The 21,272-nt window shown below is 38.6% G+C and overlaps 1 protein-coding gene across 3 annotated transcripts in view; it reads right to left on the reverse strand.

Moving 5' to 3' along the window:
* LOC120867312 (speckle type BTB/POZ protein) overlaps nt 1-21,272 on the reverse strand; it is an 84,576-nt gene that overhangs the window by 24,790 nt on the left and 38,514 nt on the right. Inside the window, exons 1-2 of one of the 3 annotated variants that reach the window (XM_040245650.1) lie at nt 16,741-16,769; nt 14,275-14,320 (exon numbers count right to left, since the gene is read on the reverse strand). The exons of 1 other annotated variant lie outside the window; for it this stretch is intronic. The gene's annotated coding sequence lies outside the window, so the exon portion shown is untranslated. Of the gene's footprint in view, nt 1-14,274; nt 14,321-16,740; nt 16,770-21,272 lie in introns of those variants that run through there. One more of the 3 variants, XM_040245648.1, reaches the window with a different exon arrangement.

A 21,272-nucleotide genomic window follows, 5' to 3' on the forward strand; every position in this document is an offset into this window, starting at 1 on the left:
AGAAGACATGGACAAGGTCATTCAATGTGGCAGTTATAAACAAACTAAAAATCCAGTAGGAGGGAAATGGGTAACTAAATGGGGTTATTTCCATACAATGGAAAACTATCTCAGGATTTAAAAGCAATGAACTGCACCAAGGAGATGAGATCAAACACAATACTAACGGAAAAAAGAGTTTTGGAATGTCTTGTTCAGTACATTATTTAACAAATTTAAGATTTATATATTATTTACAGATATTTGCATACACTTCAGTTCAGTTGCTCAGCTGTGTCTTGACTCTTTGCGACCCCATGGACTGCAGCACACCAGGCTTCCCTGTCCGTCACCAATTCCCGGAGTTTGCTCAAACTCATGTGCATCGAGTCGGTGATGCCATCCAACCATCTCATCCTCTGTCATCCCCTTCTCCTCCTGCCTTCAATCTTTCCCAGCATCATGGTTATTTTCAAATGTGTCAGTTATTCGCATCAGGTAGCCAAAGGATTGGAGTTTCAGCTTGAGCATCAATGAATATTTAGGACTGATTTCCTTTAGGATGGACTGGTTGGATCTCTGCAGTCCAAGGGACTCTCCAAGAGTCTTCTCCAACACCACAGTTCAAAAGCACCAATTCTTCGGTGTTCAGCTTTCTTTATGGTCCAACTCTCACATCCATACATGACTACTGGAAAAACCACAGCTCTGACTAGATGGACCTTTGTTGGCAAAGTAATGTCTCTGCTTTTTAATATGCTATCTAGGTTGGTCATAACTTTCCTTCCAAGGAGTAAGCGTCTTTTAATTTCATGGCTGCAGTCACCATGTGCAGTGATTTTGGAGCCCAAGAAAATAAAGTCTGTCACCGTTTCCATTGTTTCCCCATCTATTTGCCATGAAGTGATGGGACCGGATGTCATGATCTTAGTTTTTTGAAGAGTTGTAATGCATACAGCAGAAGTGAAAAAAATCAATGACAAGCTATGTAGCAGATTCAGGATGAGGGAGCAAGAAAGAATGAAGCTGGGAAAAGAATGCAAGACATTTCAAGTTGATCTCTCAAGTTTCTTTTAAAATTATGACGACCTAAGGCAAATATGACGATACAAATGTCATTTGAGATGACAGCTACTATTGTGTATAATATCCTTTGTACTGTTCTACTTTATCTTTAAAATATATTAATTGTAGAAATAATATAAAAAGGATATACTTATTTCATTATATCATATATTGTCTAGTTTATAATATTCAAGGGAGAAATTTCTTTCCTGAACTCCCGGTTTACTTTTAATTAGGGACTGACAATATGAATCTTCTAAATGTCTGTGTTGTCCTCTGTGCTTGACTACTATGAAGCTCTGAGACAAATCTGTCTTGAAACTACAGGCTCACATGCTCATTCTATATTCTATTATATGCTGCTGCTGCTGCTAAGTCGCTTCAGTCATGTCCGACTCTGTGCGACCCCACAGACGGCAGCCCACTAGGCTCCCCCGTCCCTGGGATTCTCCAGGCAAGAACACTGGAGTGGTTTCCATTTCCTTCTCCAGTGCATGAAAGTGAAGTCACTCAGTTGTGTCTGACTCTTAGCGACCTCATGGACTGCAGCCTACCAGGCTCCTCCGTCCATGGGATTTTCCAGGCAAGAGTACTGGAGTGGGTTGCCATTGCCTTCTCCGATATTCTATATAGCTCATATTACTGTTCAGTTCAGTCGCTCAGTCGTGTCCAACTCTTTGCGACCCCATGAATTGCAGCACGCCAGGCCTCCCTGTCCATCACCAACTCCCGGAGTTCACTCAGATTCATGTCCATCGAGTCCGTGATGCCATCCAGCCATCTCATCCTCTGTCGTCCCCTTCTCCTCCTGCCTCCAATCCCTCCCAGCATCAGTCTTTTCCAGTGAGTCAACTCTTCACGTGGGGTGGCCAAAGTACTGGAGCTTCAGCTTTAGCATCATTCCTTCCAAAGAAATCCCAGGGTTGATTTCCTTCAGAATGGACTGGTTGGATCTCCTTGCAGTCCAAGGGACTCTCAAGAGTCTTCTCCAACAACATAGTTCAAAAGCATCAATTCTTCGGCGCTCAGCCTTCTTCACAGTCCAACTCTCACATCCATACATGACCACAGGAAAAACCATAGCCTTGACTAGACGGACCTTAGTCGGCAAAGTAATGTCTCTGCTTTTGAATATACTATCTAGGTTGGTCATAACTTTTCTTCCAAGGAGTAAGCGTCTTTTAATTTCATGGCTGCAGTCACCATCTGCAGTGATTTTGGAGCCCCCAAAAATAAAATCTGACACTGTTTCTACTGTTTCCCCATCTATTTCCCATGAAGTGATGGGACCGGATGCCATGATCCTCGTATTCTGAATGTTGAGCTTTAAGCCAACTTTTTCGCTCTCCTCTTTCACTTTCATCAAGAGGCTTTTTAGCTCCTCTTCACTTTCTGCCATAAGGGTGGTGTCATCTGCATATCTGAGGTTATTGATATTTCTCCCAGCAATCTTGATTCCAGCTTGTGTTTCTTCCAGTCCAGCGCTTCTCATGATGTACTCTGCATATAAGTTAAATAAGCAGGGTGACAATATACAGCCTTGACGTACTCCTTTTCCTATTTGGAACCAGACTGTTGTTCCATGTCCACTTCTAACTGTTGCTTCCTGACCTGCATACAGATTTCTCAAGAGGCAGGTTAGGTGGTCTGGTATTCCCATCTCTTTCAGAATTTTCCAGTTTATTGTGATCCACACAGTCAAAGGCTTTGGCATAGTCAATAAAGCAGAAATAGATGTTTTTCTGGAACTCTTGCTTTTTTGATGATCCAGCGGATGTTGGCAATTTGATCTCTGGTTCCTCTGCCTTTTCTAAAACCAGGTTGGACATCAGGGAGTTCACGGTTCACGTATTGCTGAAGCCTGGCTTGGAAAATTTTGAGCATTACTTTACTAGCATGTGAGATGAGTGAAATTGTGCGGTAGTTTGAGCATTCTTTGGCACTGCCTTTCTTTGGGACTGGAATGAAAACTGACCTTTTCCAGTCCTGTGGCCACTGGTGAGTCTTCCAAATTTGCTGGCATATTGAGTGCAGCACTTTCACAGCATCATCTTTCAGGATTTGAAACAGCTCAACTGGAATTCCATCACCTCCACTAGCTTTGTTCGTAGTGATGCTTTTTAAGGCCCACTTGACTTCACATCCAAGATGTCTGGCTCTAGATTAGTGATCACATCATCATGATTATCTGGGTCGTGAAGATCTTTTTTGTACAGTTCTTCCGTGTATTCTTGCCACCTCTTCTTAATATCTTCTGCTTCTGTTAGGTCCAGACCATTTCTGTCTTTTATCGAGGCCATCTTTGCATGAAATGTTCCCTTGATATCTCTAATTTTCTTGAAGAGATCTCTAGTCTTTCCCATTCTGTTGTTTTCCTCTATTTCTTTGCATTGATCGCTGAGGAAGGCTTTCTTATCTCTTCTTGCTATTCTTTGGAACTCTGCATTCAGATTCTTATATCTTTCCTTTTCTCCTTTGCTTTTCACATCTCTTCTTTTCACAGCTATTTGTAAGGCCTCCCCAGACAGCCATTTTGCTTTTTTGCATTTCTTTTCCATGGAGATGGTCTTGATCCCTGTCTCCTGTACAATGTCACGAACCTCATTCCATAGTTCATCAGGCACTCTATCTATCAGATCTAGGCCCTTAAATCTATTTCTCACTTCCACTGTATAATCATAAGGGATTTGATTTAGGTCATACCTGAATGGTCTAGCGGTTTTCCCTACTTTCTTCAATTTGAGTCTGAATTATTACTGTACTATAGCTTTATTATTTTCTTAACACTGTAACTAATTTTGCTGTAAGTCCTTAAACTGTTTATTTTACTCTTTTGATATATTATGTATTTCTGGAAACATAATCACTCAACTCATACACATTCAATAGCTACTTAAGTAATAAGCATGGAAGAGTATTAATAAGATATAGGGTACCCTCACAGAGTAATACCACTAGTATTACGAGTCCCTACTGGTTTTAACACTATCCTACATGTGTTTATAATTAAAATATCCCCCCCTAAAAGCCAGCTTATTTTAATGGATTAACTGTTGCTACAGAGCTATGGTCCATTATCACAACCAGAAAATAAAATACAACTTGTCTTGGCCACTGTTTCCTATCTTTTTTGTTTCTCATTTATTCTGTACACAAGTCTTTGTGTTTTTTTTTAAATAATATCACCCACCCATCTTCCAATTGTTTAAAAATGTCCAACCCAGCAGTCAGTAGAACTAGAGAATCAGTTTTAGACTCTAAGGAGCTCTAACCACACAATCTGCTGGAAGGGAAATTGACTAGGATAGCACAACTCTAATTAATTTCACTCAGAGTAGGCGCCATGTGCAAACACATGTTCATCAGCAAAGTAGCCTGGTGGTACATGAACTCTTCAGCACTTCATGCCAACTGCCACAGATGCCCAGCAGAAAAACAGTTTCAGAAAAGAGGAGGTCTATTTGAGGGTCATGGTTTGAGAATCTTTAGGAGACAACAAGCATCAACATAGACTGTTCCTGGCTTCAAACAAGTTAAAACAAGACTTCCCAAGTTCTCTAACAAGAAATTTATTTTCCAAAGCTTAGCAAACTTCCCAGTATGCTGACAACTCGGAGGCTGAACATATCTGTTACATGCGTGCTGAGGGCTTCAGTTGTGTGCGACTCTTTGCGATCCTATGGACTGTACCCTACCAGGCTCCTCTGTCCGTGGATTTTCCAGGCAAGAATACTGGAGTGGGATGCCATTTCCTTATCCCAGGGGATTTTCCCGACCCAGGGATCCAACCCGAGTCTCTTATGTCTCCTGTGCTGGCAGCCGCGTTCTTTACCACTAGAGCCACCTGGGAAGCCCTATCTGTAATACACTACCATTTATTTTCCTGTTCACTCTATTAAATCCGGACCTGTGTGTACCTTTCTGAGTGTATCTTCATTCTATAAGATGAAAAAGATTGGTTATTTTTCCCTTCATTGTGAAAATATAAATCAGTAATTCAAACTGAACTCTTATGTAATCAGGATACTTCCAGGATAGAAGATGAATTCCCTGTACAATAGAGAGAAACATCCCAATAGTTTAACCTGTGGTATATGCTAGAGCTAGGCTAGACATTCTCTGCAAAATGTTATATACACAGCTTGTGTAGTTTTCTTTTTTTCCTTCTTTTTAGTGGAAAAGGGATTCAACCCTTAAGGATTTTTTAAAAAAAACTTTTTATTTTGTATTGGGGTTTAGCTGATTAACAAACAATACTAATAATTGAGAATTCCAGGTGAAATTATCAATGCTAATAAATGATAATTTCAGGTGAAGAGCAAAGAGAATCACCCATACATATACATATATCCATTCTCCTGACAGCTTGTGCAGTTTTTAAATCTTTTATTCTTTATAAGCATTCTTCCATCTTTAATCTAATCCAATCATCCAGAGAATTTAAAAAAAAAAAACAAATAATTAATACAGGCGTATCGCATATATGGTATCTTTATATCCATCAGTCTTAAAATTACAGGATAAAATTATGGAGATACTAGACTGAATCATTGTTTTTGTAGGCCAAAGACAGTCAAAAATTGGCAATTTCATATGGTTTAATACATAAATATGCACAAGCTAGAAGGCTGGGAATATGGCTTCTTGCCAAAGCATAGTTTTTTAGGGACTTTTTAAAAACCTGTAACTTTTTTTTTTTTCATGGTTTAAAGCCTGGTACAGTTTCCAAGTAAGGAAAAATACCAATGTCGTTAACTATTTTAAACTTGAGAGACGTCTGCATTTTCCAAAACAGAAGATGCCAAAAGACTGTTCACACACACACAAAACTATAGAAAGACTTGGGTATATTCATTTTTAAGAAACTGTTGGGACCTCAAAGGAGTGTCTGTTATTTCTTCTGTTACATATCCTCAATCATATACAGCCCAGGAGGTAGTATCTTCTTTCTCATTACCCTATAAATTACAGGTCATACTGATTTCCTCTGCTGCAAGGTTTGAATGACTTTTGAATATTTGTTATGAGTAAACTTTCTGCAGTTCAGTCTAGTCAGTGCCCTGCTTAGTCGTTCAGTCATGTCTGACTCTTTGTGACCCTATGGACTGTAGCCAGTCAGGCTCCTCTGTACACCAGGATTCTCCAGGCAAGAATACTGGAGTGGGTTGCCATGCTCTCCTAGAGTGAATCTTCCCAACTCAGGGATCGAGCCCAGGTCTCTCGCACTGCAGGTGGATTCTTTATCATCTGAGCCACCAGGGAAGCCCTCAATGTAGTCTAACAAAACACTAAATGTACTTAAAAAAAAAATTTAGAGACACTTCTTAAAATGAAACTACGGGCAATCAAGAGAGATTTCAATCAGCAAAGAAGACTGGGGTTTCTCATGTCTCATATTAGGTACATGTTTCCTAAAATTTACAAGTTAAAGATGTCTGCTTTTTAAAAAAACTGAGATATAACTGACATGTAACACTGTATTTTTTTTAATCCTATAACACAGGGATTTAGAATTGAGTGAATCTAAAGAGCAAGAAGAAAAAAATCAATAGCCTAACAGAAAAATAGGCAAAGAACAGCCAATGGTTTACAGATAAGTAAATATCAATGGCTCTTAAATATGTGAAAACAAGTTCAACTCTCATTTATAATGGATAAATGCAGAGTAAACCACACATTAATTCACCCAGTGACTCTGAAAAGATTAAAATGTTTGATAACACTTGCGGCTCAGGCGGTAATGCGTCTGCCTACAATGCGGGAGACCTGGGTTCAATCCTGGGTCGGGAAGATCTCCTGGAGAAGGAAATGGCACCCCACTCCAATATTCTTGCCTGGAAAATCCCATGGATGGAGGAGCCTGGTAGGCTACAGTTCATGGGGTCGCAAAGAGTCGGACACGACTGAGCGACTTCACTCATTCACTCACTCAGGGTAAGGAGAGAATTTCTGACTGGAGTATAAACTGTTATAAACTCCACAAAGAGAAATATATATCAAAATGAATAAGAAATGCATATACCCTTTGGTCTAACAGTCCCATATGGAAATTTATCCTACTGATATATTTAATATGATAAATATAAACGGTTTTTCAATGTGGCACTATTTGCAATCACAGTAACTTAAAAAAAGGAAATAATCTGAAAGTCCATCAACAGGGGATTGATTAAATAAATTATGGTATAGACAATGTAATAATAATATTTATTTTAAAAAGGAATGGGGAAGCTCCTTCTATCTAAACACGCAAAAATATTTAGTGTGTGTGTATAAAATATCTCTATAAAGCTACACAAGACTCTAGGGACACTAGCTACTTCCAAGGAAGGAAACTGGTACTTGGGTGGGAAGGAGAATTCCCATTAGTTCCTTTTTGTACTTACTGAATTTTGAACCATGTGACTATATTACCTTTTCAAATAGTGAATAAAAATATCTTAAGAGAATTAGCAGACTTTACAATTAATTCCTCTAAGGTACGAGACGGCTTATAAATCAGACCCTTATGAGAAACAAGACAGGAATTCTTCAGTGGCTTCCACTGTTATCCAAATAAAATCTGCCTTTTGTCATGACGGCCAAAGCTTCAGTGTATCTCTTGACCTCACCTAACACTTACTCTTCTCAGTCATCAGGCTTTGGTTACTCAGGCCTTTAGTGAACACATCAGGCTCTTTCCTCACTCTGGAAAGCTCTTTCTTCCCTCATATTTTTTCACAGCTGGCTTCTTCTCGTCATTTAGGTGTCCTGTCAAATGTAGTATCCACAGACAGGTCATCCCTGACCACGGGTTTAGAAGTAGTCCTCACTTATAGCCCCTTTCATCACATTACTCTGTTTACATTTCTTTTTTATTTTTTTAACTTTAAGTTTTTATTTTGTATTGGGAATACGGTCAATTAACAACGCTGTGGTAGTTTCAGGTGAACAGCGAAGGGACTCAACCATACATATACATGTATCCATTCTCCCCCAAAGCCCCTTCCCATCCAGGCTGGCATATAACATTGAGCAGAGCTGCATGTGTTATACAATAGATTTTGTTGGTTATCCATTTTAAATACTGCAGTGTGTAGATGACCCTCCCAAAGTCCCTAACTATCCCTTCCCCTGGCAACGATGAGTTTAATCAGACAGAGGAGAAATATCCTATGACACCCCTTACATGTGGAATCTAAAAAGAAATGATACAAATGAACTTACTTTACAAAACAAGAAAGACTCACAAATTCAGTAAATGAACTTACATTTTTTTAGTACCACTATCTGAAATTGCCTGTTTTTATATTTTCACTTGTCTACTATCGCTCCCACTAAGAAGTTAAAGCACAATGAGAGAACAGCATTCCCCTATGCCTAAAATGGTATCATAATAGGTATTCAATAAATATTTGTCCAATGAAATTGCTACCGACTAACTAGACTACTGTCTTTTGGGAACATATTTTTCTTTAATGAGCTCTAGTTAATAGGAGTTGCTGAATGAGTAACAGCTATAGGAATCCAAGCATACTTTTTAAAACAAAATATTTTAGGGACTTCCCTGGTGGTCCGGTGGTTAAGAATCTGCCTTCCAATGCAGGGGATAAGGGCTCACTCCCTGATGGGCAACCAAGATTCCACATGTCGCAGTGCAACTAAGCCTGGGCATATACTCTGAAAAAACCATAATTAAAAGTGACACGTGTAAAAAATATATATATGTACACGTACTCCACCAAATGACACACGCACCCCAATGTTCACTGCAGCACTATTTACAACAGCCAGGACACGGTGATTCAGATGGGCAAGAATCCGCCTGCAATGTGGGAGACCCAGGTTCAATCTCTGGGTCGGGAAGATCCCCTAGAGAAGGAACGGCAACCCACTGCATACCCTTGCCTGGAGAATCCCATGGACAGAGGAGCCTGATGGACTACAGTCCATGGGGTCGCGAGAGTCAGCAGAGACTAACACTTTTACTTTCAGGACAAGGAAACAACCTAAATGTCCATCTACAGATGAACAGATAAAGAAGATAAGGCACATATATACAAGGTAATATTACTCAGCTATAGAAAGGAACAAAACTGGGTGGCTGGTAGAAATGTGGATGGACCCAGAGTCTGTCATACAAAGTGAAGTTAAGTCAGAAAGAGAAAAATATCATATATTAATGCATATATGTGGAACCCAGAAAAAAATGGTACTGATGAACCTATTTCCAGGGCAAGACTAGAGGCACAGACACAGAGAATGGACACGTGGACACAGGGAGGTAAAAGGAGGGTGAGACGAATCAGAAGATTAGGACTGACACATATACACTACCATGTGTAAAAGAGCTAGTGGGAAGCTGCTGTATAGCACAGGAGTTCAGCTCAGTGATGATCTACAGGGGTGAGGTGGAGGGCGTGGGAGGGAGGTCCAGAGGGAGGGGATGTATGTATACACACAGCTGATTCATTTCATTGTGCTATAGAAACTAACACAGCAGTGTAAAACAATTATACTACAAAAAAAAAAAAACAACTAACGGTTCATCTTCAGTTTTTAAAGAACTAATTGAACACATTCCAAAACTACATTCTTCTTTGATTAAAAAAAAAATCCAAGAAAAGTTGAGAAAAAAGAGAAATGTGCAGGGCTAAATGGGAAGTTCCTGAACCCACAACAGTTAATTAAGATAAACATCTTCCAGTATAAGTCAATCCTGAAAGTATCATCATAGCAGCTGTCGCAAACTCATGCTAGACCTCTGTTATTCCAAGTTAAATTCTATATGGTAAAATTCCCATATATGGATAAAAATGAGGTAGATTATTAGCATTTACTTAGAACTGATCTATATTTTCATGTCTGACACAGGGCTTGATTCCCTTAAAACTGACATGTAGAGAAATGATAATTAATATTAAATATATGCATGTGCAAACATGTGTATAGAAACAAATATACAGAGAGAGACACGGAGATAGACACATCCACCTTTAAAACATGTCCAGACACATTACTAAGTTTTTTCTATACCAGGCTATGATGCAGAACATATTTTCTACCATAGTCAAATATTTATCTAACTAAGAGTTCAACTGTTTTTATATTTGTTGCATATAAGGAAAACTGTGTATAAGGAAAACTCAGAAACAAGTATAGTATTACATATGCATGTCAGTACCATTAAGGTTTTCCTAGTTTACAGATCTCTTCGGAGAAGGCAATGGCAACCCACTCCAGTACTCTTGCCTGGAAACTCCCATGGACGGAGGAGCCTGGAGGGCTGCAGTCCATGGGGTCACTGAGGGTCGGACTCAGGGTCAGACTGACTCAGCGACTTCACTTTCACTTTTCACTTTCATGCACTGGAGAAGGAAATGGCAACCCACTCCAGTGTTCTTGCCTGGAGAATCCCAGGCCTGGTGGGCTGCCATCTATGGGGTTGCACAGAGTCGGACATGACTTAGCAGCAGTAGCAGTAGGCAAGCATGGACTCTAAAATGACTGTGAGGATTATGTATGCTTTTGAACATAAAAAGGCTATTTTTTTTCCTTCTTCTCAATGTGTTATGAGATAAGAGTTTTATAGAAATAGCCTGGCTAGTAAGGCTCATCCAAAGTCAAAATGAAGATGAACAAGATATATGAAAGAATTTCAAGTCATTGAAAGCAAAGGAATAAACAGTAGACTGTTCCCACTGACTCCCAACCTCAGCATGTGCTGGCTGTTTACAGTCTTACTGCCCTTCTCTATAGGTTATAAATAACTACAAAGTATCCTTGTCCCCAAGGAGACCTCAGCAGCCAGCTCAAAGGTTAAAATATGGAATAATTCTCAATCTGGATGCAACTTTTCCAGTCAGGAAAAAAAAATCAAAGAGCAGAAAAATTTATTGCCAATTCAAGTTAAGGGCTAGGGAATCATTCCCTCTCCCCCAAAACTATCCATTATGTAAGAGAAGTTAATATAGACCTATTAGCATAATCCCCTACCCGAAAAATATGTCCAGGGAGAGCATGTGCGTGGGTGCATGCTAAGTTGCTTCAGTCATATCGGACTCTTTTCAACCCAATGGACCCATTAGGTTCCTCTGTCCACAGGATTATCCAGGTAAGAATACTGGAATGGGTTGCCATGCCCTCTAGGAGATCTTCCCCACCTAGGGACCGAACCCACATCTCTAATGTCTCCTGAATTGGTAGGTGGGTTCTTTACCATTAGCGTCACCTGGGAAGCCCCCCAGGGAGGGCATGCTCTGCTCCAAATGCAGAGGTCTGCCCTGGAAAGAGGCAGGTGCCACTCACCAGTCTTGTAGGACTGCATCTCCTTAGAACTTAAAAAGACTTCTTGGTTTTTTGTTTTGCTTTTTAATTCAGGCCCAAATAACTTATATCTACATAACAATGTAAAAGAAAAAAAATTCGTGTCTCCACTTGAATGGAGGATCCTGCAGAATAAACCATGAGTACAACAAGCACAGGTTTCACAAAGTCTGGGTTCTTTCATCAGGTGATATGCTGGTCTTGTTAATTACTAAACCTCTGCTAGGATAAAATACAAAACAAACAAACAAAAAGCCGACTTCCTCCAACTGCTTAAAAAAAAAAAAAGGCAGACAGTGTTCATCAGATTAAGCTTCTCCACACATCACTTTCAAAATCCATTATTTGGGAGATGGCTAAAATAGAAAGACATGAATTCAAATCAGCAAACAAATCTGACTATAAAGGGGCTATTTCACTTCAAAGCGGATCTCAGTTCCAAAGGTACTTTGGAAATGAAGTTAGATAGGCAGAATCAAACAATCAGCAACTTCTCTCTCTTCACAAATAATAATAATAATGTGTTGATTCCACTGATGGCTTGGGCAAAAATCTCTAGGGCCACAAAGAGCAAACTTAGGAAAAATGAAGATTTTAACACATCCCACATGTTATCAAAGACTTCTCCTCTAGGTTGAGAAAATTTATTCTAAAACAAGAGCTGGAACAGAATTTTAAAAAAAGAAGAAGGAAGAGGAAGAAGAAGACGGACAAAACCTTATGGTTAAGAGACTATTATATAATTATATAAAGTTTTTTGAGATTTGAGAAGTTATATTTTTTCACCTTCTCCCCTCAACCTCAACTATGAAGAACCTTATAAAATCAAACAGCAAACAGATGAGTGGCTTGGCCTTAATACAATTTAAGCATGTCCAATCTGTTATGAATTCAAAAACTAAAGAGTCATTTTATGCAACAAACAGGCAGAGGCTGCATAGCCTCGTAGGGTCCTCTGGCCTTTGGAGAAGCCAAATTCAACAAGCAGTTCTCTTTGCCCACCAATGTTTTAGTCAAACCGTTTAAAAATACTTCTTGCTAACACAATCTGGCTAGAGACGGGGCCCAAGAATGCATACCAAAGAAGAAATTCTACACTGGCCTTAGGGTATACAATTTGGGGTAACTTCATTAACTCAAGAGCTGAAAAGACCCACCTGCTCCAGAGGATTGGTCTACCACATGGGCAACCAATCCTCTTCAGCATTTACGGCTGCATACTATCCAGCACTGCAGACGGTGACCACAGCCATGAAATTAAAGGATCCTTGCTCTTTGGGAGGAAAGCTATGACAAACCTAGACAATGTATTAAAAAAGAGACATCACTTTGCCAACAAACGTCCACATAGCAAAGCTGTTTAGTCATGTACAGATGTGAGAGTTGGACCATAAAGAAGGTTGAATACCACAGAACTGATGCTTTGGAACTGTGGTGCCAGAGAAGACTCTTGAGAGTCCTCTGGACTGCAAGGACATCAAACAAGCCAATCCTAAAGGAAATCAACTCTGAATATTCATTGGATGGACTGATGCTGACACTCTAATACTGTGGCCACCTGATGCAAAAAGCCAACTCATTCGAAAAGATTCTGATGTTGAGAAAGACTTAAGGAAAAAGGAGAAGGGGATGGCAGAGGATATGGTGGTTAAATAGCCACCACCAACTCAATGAACATGGATTTGAACAAACTCTGGGAGATAATGAAGGACAAGGAACTCTGGTGTGCTACAGTCCATGAGTCTGCAAAGAGTTGGACACGACTTAGTGACTGAACAACAACTACTATCTAGTAGTATAGAATTCAGTATTCTCTGGAAACTTTTTATGAGAGACATCTAGACCTCTCTGTAACTACAAAAGCGATACTGAGGTATACGTGTGCTTTTATTTCCTTCAAGTGTGGTCTGAAGTAGAGAAATCTGATGACTGTTTACATTGGATCCATATTCCCTACCTAAACCCACCTGCAAAAAATAAATTCTCCTTTCCAAAGTTCTTAAAAATAAGCCAATCTCTAGGTTCTAACTAAACTAAATGGGACAAAGGATGAGCAGGAAGTTTTCGGTTTTAAGTGTTCATTCCAAAATTCATGATGCAAGGAAAAAGTAAAACCACACAGGCAGACAAAACAGGTCAAAGTTAAAATGTCTGTCTTAACACAATTTCCTGGCTCCTGATGACTTGGCAGAATTTAAAAGTTAAAACGCAATAACATATTTTTACCCAATAAAACTGTGTAAAAACATACATAAGCATTTAAGGTAAGAACCTCATGCCACAAGCAAAACTTTCAAGATGGTAGGTAGCGAGAATGGTAGAAATATCTAAGTTACACATAGAGAGAGGAATTCTAAGGTACATACACAAAGATAATTTGCTCAAAATCAAACTCCTTTTATATAGAGTAAAATGAAGCCCATGAATTGCTTTAAGGTATCTCCTTTTATAAGATAGAATACAAAATCCTCTGAAGATCTTTTCTAGGGAGAAAAATAATCTTACTCTAAAAATGTCCAGATCATGTATTATCAACCATTAATTAAAAATTAAAACATCTTTTCTCATCTCCATCATTAGTGTAAAGCCTTATCCTATCTATACACAGCAGTCACCAGAGAAGACCTGAATAAATAACTCTGATTTACTCCAGTAAAGAATATTTAGAATAAAACTTCTTTCCATAAACCAGTTATGAAAAATGTTTAATACTGACTGTAATGCTCATTATTAAAAAAAAAAAACTTAACATTCTCACCTTGTATGACTTCCAACTTTACATACTATTTGCACTGAAATGAGACAGTAGATTGCACTCAAGATGTGTACTTTTTAAAGTCATGATAAATACTTCTGTGCATTTCATTCCACTTCTGTCCTCATGATCTTAAACTATGTTTAAAATAAAACTATGTAAAAACTCACCAAGTCAGTAGGAAGACTCTAATTTGTCTTGTCTAACAGGAAATCTCTGTGGGAAATAGAGATGATGAATCAGACTTAAGATTCTCAATCTCATACAAGTCTTTACTTACTTAGGCTATTCTGAAAAGAGAAAATTTTACAAAAGCAAGTGATACATTAGGTAGGATTTACTAGTCAAAATTGCCATTCTTGTATCTATCTCATCACTAGTTCTGAGTGCTCTAGTTTCTAGTCATCTCTCAAAAAGGTTATACTTAGAAATTAAAGTCAGAAAAATTCAAGTTAATTCTTCTAATGAACTGGCCTATGAACACAGAAATAATGGAATAAGTGACTTGTCCCATGTCAACATTTATAAGAGGAGAGCAATCATTTTTGCCAGCAACTTCACAAAATGCTTTAAAAACTATCAAGTTTTTATGTAAAATACCCCTTATAAAAAGTGCTCTGTGGGTCAATTACACCAAAGCAAGATGCATTTAAACAAAGCTATGTATCCTATGGGTTTAATAAACAGCTGCCACACCGAGGTTGCTGTTGAAGACCAGTGAGATGTCTTAGCTAACCAACACCACCACCACCCTAAATAATTTACCATATCCTACAAAGTCACTCAAAACAAAAACAGGGATAAAAATGGTTGCTAGGCTTCTAGGAACATAAGATAGGCAGAAAATTCTGGTGCTATCTTCCTTTTTATGAGAAAAGGAAATTCTGCCTACATTGTGGGTAATCCCTAAAAAACAGAATCTTTTCCTGAAAATGTAAATGTTATCTTTAACTGCTACCCTGGTACAAATAAGCTCCTCTTATTTTGGTTAACCAAGTCTAGTTACTATCAGCAGTGGATTTGAGCCCTCACCAAAAACCACACTAAACTACTGAATCTAAACGAGGACAAGTCATGATTAGAAGATTTAAAGTAGCAAGAGTCGGGTCAAATTTATCTAGCAGATATTTACCGAACACCAACTGTGTTTAATGTTTTGGTTTCTCAGTTAATTAGAATGCAAACTTTTAGGCCTAGTGGACAGGCAAAACTTAAGAGTCCTTATCATAGTGATAAGGACTCGAAGGAACAGGAACACTTTCACCCTGTTCTGTGGGTAGAAAGACAAATCAGTACAATCATTTTGGAAATCAGTTTATTCTTACGCCACCTGGGAAGCCCCTAACTAAACTAAAGATCCAACAATTCCACCCCCAAATATGGCCCAGAGAAAGTCCTGCACATGTCCATCAGCAGATATAAATGAGAACATTCACAGCAGCAATGGTGCTAACAACTAAAAATATCAACAGAACAGATACACAAATTGTGATACATTCATGACAGGAATATATATACATGGCAATTAAATTACAGTTCTACGTAACAACACAGATGAACTTTACAAACATATAGTTAGGTTCTGAAAGAAGACATAAAAGAACACATGTAGTGTTATCCCGTTTAATCACATAAAGTTCAAAAACAGACAAAACTAAGTTATATTGGTCTGCAATGAATCCTACGTGGTGAAATCACAAAGAAGAATCTACTACCACAAATGTCAGGTCAGTGACACCTCTGAGCAGTGGCAGGGGCTATGATCTAAAAGGGGCTATGATCTAGAACACAACAAGCTTCTTCTAGGTGCTAGCAATGGTATTTATAGGTATAAACGGTGGTTATACAAGGCATTAACATAAAATAGAGTATATACGGTATGTATATATCTCCTCCAATGTCTAAGGGTGAATACAGTGTCTTCCACAGAATACATCCTTGACTTTTTTTGCAAGGCAATTCAGGATAAGAACTCAGTAATAAAGCAGGGCCACCCAGGAATGAATATCTATAGACAGGCTTTCCTATTATACTTCCTTTCTCTGAATTTAAATGTAATACTTAAGATCTGTATTTCTGGGAAATTTTCAGTACTGACACAAATGTTTAAATCTTTGTATGACTGCTCACCAGGAGCCATTAGTTAATACCCGAATTATAAGAAACAAAAACTTTTGAACGTAAGTATTTTTTGCCATTACCTTTTTAGTTTAATCATGGATGAAACCTCCAATGATTTCCATCTCACTCTGAGTAAAGGCCAAAGTCCTTAAAATAACTGAAAAGACCCTGCACAATCTGGACCTCATTACCTCTCTCGCCTCATCTCCAATTATGTTCTCTGGAGCTCTCTGTGTTCCAGCCACACTGCTCTTCTCTGCTGCTGTTTCTCAGACAGAATACGCTCGTTCCTGCCTTAGGGCTTTGTACTTGCCCTTTATCCTACCTGGATAACTCTTTCCCCAGATAGTCTCTTGGCACACAACCTCACCATTGTGGGGCTTTCCCTAATAATCACCAGCTCTGTGAGGCCTTCCCTGACACCTTTAAACATGTCATCCCCAGCCCCCACAGCCACAGTCTTATTTTTCCTTCATTTTTTTCTACAGCACATAAGGTCATCTACCATACTTTACCTGAGATGTAAGAAGGCAGATGTCTGTTTTGTTGCTATACCCAGACAGTGTCTGGCACATGGAAAATCAGAAATAAATACTTATTTAATAAATGATTGAATTAATCTGCTCTTTAGATTTCTATCCTTGAAAGATTAGACAGTAACGTTATACATTTGAAAAAAAGGTTTCCCCTCTCTATAAATCAAATTTATTAACAAAGTTTTACGAAAAAGATTCAGATTTCTGCTCTTATCACTACTGACTTATAGGTAAATAAAAAGTCAATATGAACTAAATTGTATCTTCCCCTAAAACAAATGTGCATGGCATGTTTTAATGATGACAGTGCTGGGAAACCCCAGAGAGACAAGAGCTCTCCAGTACTGCTTGTGCAGAACTAAGTCGCCATAACCACTAAGGGAGCTACTAAGACTGAGGGACTGCTCCCTTTAGTTATACTTTCTATTATTTTAAAGTTTGTTGTTTTTTTTTAGTGAGCATATTTTCATAAAATCAAGAAAAAGCTGTTTTAAATAAGAATTATGCAAACAAAATATAATTCAAGAAGATTCTTTATATTATATTTTGATGCCTACAGAAACAGTAAAGTCTTCCATTATGGATCCAGATGAAATATCCCAATACGGTAACTATGGTTCAAAGAACAAATTATTTTTGACTTAGGAACTACAACTTTTTATAGCAGAGTTTCTAGAGTGGAAGGAAAAACAAAACTTCATGGTGCTGGTGTTCCACATAAGAACATATTTTTATTCTAAAGAAAGATTTAAAATAGGAGCATTTCTCTGCAGCATAAAACCTTAGGACTAATATGATAAAGAGCAGGTAAGGAACTCCATTCAAACTTGGTGATTACAAGATAAGGAAGGTATAATTCACTGAACAAAACTGCCTACTGGGTGATCAGACAGATACTTCTGAACATACAGATAGAGGTTATACTTTCAGTGGAACACTCCACCTACAATAAAGTCAGAACAAGCCTAGATCCAAAGGTTACTTTCCAACCACAATAACTTGTGACTTGAACTATTTCTTAAGGATATAAACAAATCTGGAAGAAAATACACAGCCACCTGATACTCTAGTTATATTTATTACTAACATTTCCATTTTAAGGTCTTATCAACTGCTTTTAAACATACTTAGCACATAAATTCTTAAAGATATATATTGTGTCTTAAAACCATAAAGTTGATATATTCAAGAAAGGAAGTCCTACTAAAACACTTCAGCAGGCGGTAGGGGTTGCGGCGGGGCAGGGGGGCGGTATATTATTAGAGAAGAGAACCGGTTTTCCTTTATAACACTTTAGCATTCCAAGTGCTCAAAGCTCTGAATGGGAATCCAGCTTTTAAAAGGGGGTAAGAAACATGCAACATAAAAATTAAAAATACACCCAACCTCACAATAATGACTAAAGTATAGTGGATTAATGGAGAAGGAACTGGCAACCCACTCCAGTACTCTTGCCTGGGAAATTCCACGGACAGAGGAGTCTTGCAGGCTACAGGCATGTGGACACCACTGTGGGAGCACGCAACCACACAGTAGGTTAAAGATTCCAGAAAAAGATACAAGTGAAACACTGGTCACTGAATCATATGATCCCTAAACAAAATTTACCTGTAATAGTTCTAAGGTAAAGGCTTACACTTTTAAAATGTTTACTTTGGCTAAGAATGCTACAAGAAACTCTTTTGTAAGTATCAGCTACATTTGGATCATGCTGAATTTATAAGACAATACAAGAACTGCATGAACTGGATTGGAGATCATTAACTACTAGTCCTACATTTAATGCATGAGACATATTCTACTAGTTCTACATTTAATGCTTGAGACGTATTCTAGGAGTTAAAAAGTAATAAAACATATAATGTTTGAGAAAGGGAAAAGGTGAGTAGTCACCACTGATGTATATGAAAACCAGCTACTGGATATGAAACAATAAAAATACAGAACATTAAATGCAAAGGTTGCCATATTTATCCCAGTCCAGAGAGAATCCACAGGAAAAGAACATTTCAGAGCCTCTGGTCTTAGTAAAAGAAAACTGGCAAAACGGGAGAATTAAAATAAGATATTTTGGATAAAAATCAAACCAAAAAAGCAATAACAAGGAACGAGGAGGAAAACACTGAATGAGGTGGTTGTTCAATGAAGTTTTGTCTGTAATGGCAAAAAGAAAAATGGCAACGATTTAAAACTCCATCACGGAGGTTTGGGGATTTGGTAAACTAAAATATTCATACAGAAGGGTAAAAAGCTAAAACGAGGTACCTAGATCTCTGTGGATCCATGTGGATCTTGAAAAAATAGAATAAATTTAAAAAGTGACTGTGATAGAATTTATACGTTCACACACACACCCTGTACTGGATGGACACAAAATTCATGGTCAGAGATTAGAGACTGTCTCTTGGGAGTGGGAAAAAGAAACTGAGAAAGTCAATCAGGAGGACTTAAACTGAAGGTGTCACAATCTCTCTACTTCTTGTTAGGCTTCCTCCCCGCCCCCCAAAACAATAAATTCAGAGGGAGCAGTAGGTTAGAAAAGCTTTTAAAAAAAAATCAACATCACAGCAATATGTTAATAGACAATAACATAGTCTGAACCAAACCAAAAAAGCCGATGAATTCAGTCCAGTTCTTCTCAATAATAAATAACTTAGCTCTTGGTTAAATACTGCCCCCAGTTAATGGGAACAGAGCACTAGGGTTGCTTAAGCAGAGGGAGTAAAGGGACTGACTTTATACTTCAATAAGAATAACACACAGTAGCCCAGGACATGCTCAGTCAGCTCTCACGTTCCCACAGAGCACCTTCTGCTTACTCCTCACCATCTGCCTCTAACCTCCTGAAAACCTGTCCTCCATCTCTCCCTTTCACTCACTCTCCTCTAAGACCAACCCCTTCTTCAATCACCTCCAAGAACAGTACCTGAATTCAAAGACAGATTTTTAAAAACAAAACTTGAGCCTTTTGGAAAATGATTTAAATGCTTTTTCTTGAGCATGCCTTCAAATCTGTTTTTCCTCCCTCTTGCTTCACATTTTCCATTCCCCAACCTGTTTTTTCCCCCAGCTTTTCTCTTGCTGACCAACAGCTGCTTTCAACTGCCAGCAAGCCTCTGGCTTGTTTACACTTCTCCTTTCTTAAGAAAAAGATACTCCAAGTAAACCAAACAAAAGCCCACTCCATAGCCCAAAGAGCAAATAAAGGGGGAAAATTTTAAGTGAAAAATACTAACCACATTCTGCTGCCTTTCATTTTCATTATGGCAAGGAATAAAATTCTAACTACCAAATAAGAAAGCAAAACCAAACTTTCATTATCGTCCTCATCGCATTAATCTGGGGTTCTCTGTTTCACAAGTCATTTTGGTTAAGAATTACAAGGCCACATAGAATAGGTGTATAGAGTTGAGTACTACTACTGTTTAATGGAAATCATAACCTCAATATTCACAGTCAAGATATAGCTTGAACACTCCCACCACTACCTTCCTTGTCTTTTTTGTGGAGGAGGGGTATGCTAATCCTCTCTGTATCGCTGTATTGTTCAAATTTTAGTATTTGTGCTGCCAAACCAAGAACTTCTTTGTCGTCTTTAAAAGGACTTCTAAGGTCCTTTTGTGGTAAGTGCTTTAAGCTATATAACCATTCCCTTACAAGCAGTAGTCAGTGCTTCACTGTCTTCAAAGTACTCTCACATTCATGATTTTCTTTGGGATTTTTTTTAACAGAACTGTGAGGCATGCAGGGCAAGTATTTTACAAATAAGGAAACAAACAAAGAGAGACAATACAAACAAGGAAACAGAAATTAAGGGGTTTACAATCTATCATGGTTCAGTTCAGTTCAGTAGCTCAGTCGTGTCTGACTCTTTGCGACCCCATGGACCGCAGGATGCCAGGCTTCCCTGTCCATCACCAACTCCCGGAGTCTACCCAAACCCATGTCCATTGAGTCGATGATGCCATCCAACCATCTCATCCTCTGTCGTCCCCTTTTCCTCCTGCCCTCAATCTTTCCCAGCATCAGGATCTTTTCAAATGAGTCAGCTCTTCATATCAGGTGGCCAAAGTATTGGAGTTTCAGCTTCAACAACAGTCCTTCCAATGAACGTTCAGGACTGATCTCCTTTAGGATGGACTGGTTGGATCTCCTTGCAGTCCAAGGGACTCTCAAGAGTCTTCTCCAACACCACAGTTCAAAAGCATCAATTCTTCTGCGCTCAGCTTTCTTTACAGTCCAACTCTCACATCCATACGTGACCACTGGAAAAATCATAGCCTTGACTAGACGGACCTTGGTTGGCAAAGTAATGTCTCTGCTTTTTAATATGCTGTCTAGGTTGGTCATAACTTTCCTTCCAAGGAGTAAGCGCCTTTTAATTTCATGGCTGCAGTCACCATCTGCAGTGATTTTGGAGCCCCCAAAAATAAAATCTGACACTGTTTCCCCATCTATCTGCCATGACGTGATGGAACTGGATGCCATGATCTTCGTTTTCTGAATGTTGA

The sequence above is a fragment of the Oryx dammah genome, unplaced genomic scaffold (genome assembly GCF_014754425.2).
Source record: "Oryx dammah isolate SB20612 unplaced genomic scaffold, SCBI_Odam_1.1 HiC_scaffold_8, whole genome shotgun sequence".
Classification (NCBI taxonomy): Eukaryota; Metazoa; Chordata; class Mammalia; order Artiodactyla; family Bovidae; genus Oryx; species Oryx dammah.